The sequence below is a fragment of the Tamandua tetradactyla genome, chromosome 14, assembly GCF_023851605.1.
Source record: "Tamandua tetradactyla isolate mTamTet1 chromosome 14, mTamTet1.pri, whole genome shotgun sequence".
Lineage (NCBI taxonomy): Eukaryota > Metazoa > Chordata > Mammalia > Pilosa > Myrmecophagidae > Tamandua > Tamandua tetradactyla.
Genome location: NC_135340.1, coordinates 91,658,163 through 91,663,639, shown reverse-complemented (window position 1 = coordinate 91,663,639; position 5,477 = coordinate 91,658,163). Strand labels below are relative to the sequence as shown.

The following is a 5,477-nucleotide window of genomic DNA, read 5'->3' as shown; positions in this document are numbered from 1 at the left end:
AAAGGGGCCGTCAGCACCCGCCGCCGTTCCCGGGCAAGGGGCCGCCAGTACCCGCCGCTCCCGGACAAAGGGGCCGCCGGCACCCGCCGCTCCCGTGTAAAGGGGCCGCCAGCACCCGCCGCTCCTGGGTAAAGGGGCCACCAGCACCCGCCGCTCCCGGACAAAGGGGCCGCCGGCACCCGCCGCTCCCGGGTAAAGGGGCCGCCAGCACCCGCCGCTCCCGGGTGAGGGCCCACCAGCACCGCCGCCGCTCCCGGGTAAAGGGGCCGCCAGCACCCGCCGCTCCCGGGCGAGGGCCGGTCAGCACCCGCCGCCAGTGCAGCCGCCGGGGCTTCCTTCACGCCGCAGCCCGGCCCTGCGGGTCTCCGCCGTGTTCCCGCGCCCGCGGGGTGGCGCCCGGCTTCTGCCCTTCCCGGGGGCCTTGGCGGAGGGGCCGGTCCACAGCGCTTCGCAGGCCAGGACGCTGGGGCCTGGGACCGTGAGGCAGAGGATGGGAAAGCACGTCGGAAATCAGAATTAACTGCCTGCAAAAGGTAGTGCTATGGATTTTTTGTTTGTTTGTTTTTATAATTGTAGAATAATTAGTTAACCTCCCTTAATCTTTAATCCTTAACCTGCTTTAAGGAAATTCTGTGTGTGCCTGGGGTAAGGGTGGCAACAGAGCACCCGACAGTGAAAAGCTAAGTGGTGTTCTTTTTTTATGTTTGTTTGTTTTTTATGTTTAATTTTTTTGGTATTCTTAACATTATTTTTATAGTAAAAAGTCTTTCCTCAAATACGGACATGTAAATTGTTAGCATTTAATAGTGATAAATGATAGTAACAAAAAAGAGAGGGACATCTTTAACAAAAAGGCCTTTCAGCACCAGATTTGTGAAAATTCAGCAAAAGACCTTTTTCTGTTAGCCATTTGGTCCTGCTAAATCTGCACTCCAGTCCTGGGGTAAAGAGAACTGGCCAAAAAATTGTGGGTTCTTCCTTCTCCTTTCTAACTTTTAAGCCTACACACTGCATCTATTACAGAAACTCTGCCAAAGCAGAGATTAGAAAAGCAATAGAAATCGTGTTGAAATTACTGTTATGTGTCTTTTAAAGTTTTTTTTTTTCCCTAGAAGCCAGAGTATAAAAGGCCTTAAGATTTGGGGCAGCTGGTGTGCTTGCTAACAAGTCCATTTGGATATAATTGCATTTATCTATATTTTTTTCTGCTCCTGATTTGTCTTTGGTAAGGCATAAATTTAGAAAAGTGCTTCATGATGCTCCCAATTTAGGAATTACCAACTCAGTTTGATGAATCCAGAACATTTCAACCATGAGATTTTCAGTAGATATTCTTCACTACAGAGGGCAAGTAGGGATGTGTGCACCTTGGGAGAGCTCAGGCGTGGAGTGTAATACCACTTGGCTCCTACTCTTCCAACCCCCCCACCCTTCCCCCATTCCAGCCCACATAAAATAACCCATTTTTGTTTCCTGGGTGCTCTAGTTTGCTAGCTGGTGGAATGCAATATACCAGAAATGGAATGGCTTTTAAAAAGGTGAATATAATGAGTTGCAAATTTACAGTTCAAAGACCAAGAAAATGTCCCAATTAAAACAAGTCTATAGAAATGTCCAATCTAGGGCATCCAGGGAAACATACCTTGGTTCAAGAAGGCCAATGATGTTCAGGGTTTCTCTACTGTGAAGGCACATGGCAAACACGGTCAGGGTTCTTCTCTCATCTGGAAGGGCACATTGTGAACACAGTGTCATCTGCTAGCTGTCTCTCCTGGCTTCCTGTTTCATGAAGCTCACCGGGAGGCATTTTCCTTCTTTATCTCCTGCAGGATACTTTTAAACCAGGCCCCTCTTCAACCACACCTTACCCAGCAACCGATGGCGTCATCCTATTTTCCAATCACAGCGCCTTCTTTACTGGCCACCTTTTCTCAACCCTCTACCCGGCTACTAAACGCCTCACGCACTTGCCTCTCTCTCCCATTGGCTCTAACCCCCCCCCCCATCCTTCACATCTCTTCCGTCCTAAGCCATATTTAGGCATAATATCTCCTTCCACCAATCAGCTAAGCCCATGGCTACCCTTTCCTGAAATCATCCCCCTCTCCACCGCCTCTATATAAGAAAATGTACTTCCCTTAATAAAGGTCCTTGTGCGCAGTCCTGCTAACTCCACTTGGTCCCGCGGTTTGATTTCCGTCCCGCGCGCGCGCATCCTGCCCCGTCGAGCCCCCGGAGGTGTAGGCCAACGCTTCCCCCGACCGCTGGCCGCAGAAGACCCCCCATCGAGGAAGGCTTAGCAAACCTCCCTCCCCGCAATCTCCGAAGGTCGCTGGCTGGTGGACTCTGCTTCTCATGGCTATGTCGTGCTGCTCTGCTCTCTCAGAATCTCCCACTTTCTCCAAAATGTTTCCCCTTTTATAGGATTCCATTAACCTATTAGGGTCCACCTGGAATGGGTGGAGACACATCTCTGCTTAATCAGATTAACAACCATTCCTGACTGAGTCGCATCTCCAGGGAGATGATCTAATTAAAGTTTCAAACATACAGTACTAAATAGAGATTAAAAGAAATGGCTAATTTTACAAAATGGGATTAGAATTAAAACAGGGGTTTTCTAGGATACATACATCATTTCCAGCCCGCACACTGGGCAACCCCATTGGAGATCCACAAGCTCTCATGAGATAGCACACCAGAAGGAACTGGAAACAGGTTTGCACAGACAAACAAGGCCAGCCCTGTAAGGATGTTTCTCTCCTAATGTGATACAGGTAACTTCCTGCGTCAACACCTTCTCCTTTCCCTGCAGCACCTGTGGAATGGGATGCCATAGTGAGAGAATGTGGACAAGAAACACCAAGTAAGTTCAAACCCCTGTTCCTCAGTGTTTGTGCAGAGTAACCCAACACCTTACCAAGTTGAGCTTCCAGGGCCTCTGTCCCCCTTCTGTGAAATTGGGACAGTGTAGCGCAGACAGATGAAATCATGGGCTCCCCTCACATTAGCCTGGGTCTCCTCCTTGGTGAAAGCAGCCGCAGTGAGGATTCATAACCAAGGCATGTATATCTTATTAGCTGACTGGGTAACCAACTTGAAATGAAGTGACCCTTGCTTTACCTAGGCATTTGGTTGTGTGGCAGTGTTGGGAGGTGGTGGGGCCAGAATGGAGGAGGTGCAGGGGTGAAAATTCACCAAAAGCCTTGTTTCTTGAGGGACACAGAGCTTCATCCTTAGAAAGAGGCATAAATGTGGGTGAAGGACAGTGGTCAGTCTCTTTTGCTTTGAGACCAAGGTGTGTCACTCAAATTATCCCTTGGCTCAGCCAATAAGAAAATAATTGGAGTTCAGATTTGAAGATAAAAAGGAAAGAGAGACACTGGAAAGGCTGTAGTGGGGTTTTCAATCTGCACAGCCCTGTTGGTAGAGGTTTTAATAAGATATCTTTGTTTTATAAATGGATTTAGTAAAAATACAGTCCTTTGTTTGTAGAGCATTTTGGTGACTACATCCTGACTTGCTTGGAAATGGGCCAGTCTCACCTTAAGAGATCCGAGGAACAAAGTCTTGCAAGGACCAAGTATGGTCTAAGCTGAACCAGAGTAGACTGAAGACATCTTCAGGTAGGATGGCCCCCTAATCTGTGGCTTTCTCTTTCCTTGTCACAGAGGAACGAGAATGTGTCTGTCTGCTGGGAAGGAAAGAAGCAGGTGCATTTCTCCCACTATCTCTTTACTAGTAGCAACCAGTGTATTAGGGAGTCCATTTCAATGACCCTGTCATGTTCAGCACTTCTGCTCAGGCTGAAGGAGCAGAGCTGGCCTCAGAAACCAAAGACTTGACCTTGTGTTTGGGTCCAAAGTATGGGGAGATGTGCATACTCAGGCAGGGTTTGGGTTCACTTCCCCCTGGGCTTGGAGCACTGTGGGGAGGGAGCTGTTTGCAAGTGAGCAGTGAGAAGACACAGTCTCGATTGCAGCTGCTTCCCAGGGTAGGCAGGGAAGTCAGGTTGCCAGACTTGGAGGGAAACATTCAAGTTGGGAATGCAAGATCTGAGAACACCCTGTGCATTAGGAGTTTGGGGACAGCTCATGGGTGCTGCTGCATTTCATAAAAGAATGTAATTAACTGGAGCTGCCCCAGCGATTGTGCACAATAGGAAGTAGATGTTTGTAGTGAAGGAGAAAAGTAATTACTTAAGGAATTGCATAGCTAGAGTATTCTGTGATAAGATGATTTTCCCCCTTTATTTCACTATGCACAGTACCCCACCATGAAATATTCAGTTACAGCTAGGAGCGCTCTACCCTGAATATGGTAACGTTGTCGAGTGACATGCCTATTCGCAGTAAGTTCTGGGTCAGCATTTAGAGCTCTTTTTGGCTCATATTACTTGTATCCTAGAATCTGCAAGATGAATAAGCTGTGCATTTTGTGTTGTAAAGACTTGTATTTCCTTATACTTAGTTTAGGAGAAACTCAGAGGTTTAAATATAATTACCACATTTTCGAGGCATAGCTATCTTGTCTCTTTGGAAACGTGAAGTTCATAGAAGTGAAACTGATAAGGACATAATAAGTGCTGGCCTTGTTCACAGGCACATGACTCAGGGAAAGGCATGTAACTGATGGATGAAAGGGTGCTGGCATCAGACTGCATGACTGGGATTCCAGGCTTTGCTTGCCACTTGTAAGCTGTGTGGCCTTGACAAGATACTGCATCTCTCTGTGCCTTGCTTTCCTCATCTTTTCAGTAGGGATAATATACTTCAAGGGGCAAAGGGCTGGGGACAGTAAAAGGATGTGTCCTAGAGTGTGTATTTCCTAGAGACTGTGTCCAGGAGGATGTGTGACCTAGATTCTGTATCCAGCAGAATACGTGTCCAAGAGTCTGTGTCCAGCAGGACATGTGTCCTAGAGGCTGTTGCCAGGAGGATGTGTGTCCTAGAGACTGTGTCCAAGCAGGACATGTGTCCTAGAGACTTTCTCTAGCCAGCTGTTTGTCCTGGAGACCATGTCCAGGCAAAATAATAGAGACTATTCCAGGAGGGAGTGTGTCCAGGGAGAATGTGTATCCTAGAGCTGTGTCCTGGCAGCATATTTATCCTAGAAACTGTGTCCTGAAGGGCCTATTTCCCAGGGACTGTGTCCAGAAAGGCATTGTTCGAAAGTGTGGGGCCAGGAGGATGTATGTCCTGGGGTCGGTGTCCAGTTCAAAGTGTGACCTAGAGTCTGTGTCCAGGCAGGATGTGTATCCTAGAGCTGTGTCCTTGAAGGTGTATTTCCTGGAGACTCTGCAGGAGAGCATGTGTCCTAGTGTGTGCATTCAGGGAGACGTGTGTCCTAGAATCTGTGTCCTGCAGGGTGTGTGACCTAGAGTCTGTGACAACTGAGGACATGTGTCCTAGCACTGTGTCCAAGGGTGACTTGTACAACTGAGGACTGATGGTATGTTCCTAGCACTGTGTCCAGGG

General features: G+C 48.1%; 1 protein-coding gene across 7 annotated transcripts in view; it reads left to right on the top strand.

The window, feature by feature from the left end:
* Positions 1-335: 335 nt before the first annotated feature.
* LOC143656395 (putative palmitoyltransferase ZDHHC11B) overlaps positions 336-5,477 on the top strand; it is a 106,981-nt gene continuing 101,839 nt past the window's right edge. For 2 of the 7 annotated variants that reach the window (XM_077128492.1, XM_077128491.1), the window contains exons 1-3: positions 336-533; positions 2,778-2,866; positions 3,496-3,626. The gene's annotated coding sequence lies outside the window, so the exon portion shown is untranslated. The remainder of the gene's footprint in view (positions 534-2,777; positions 2,867-3,495; positions 3,627-5,477) is intronic. The other 5 variants (XM_077128490.1, XM_077128488.1, XM_077128489.1 and 2 more) reach the window with 4 other exon arrangements.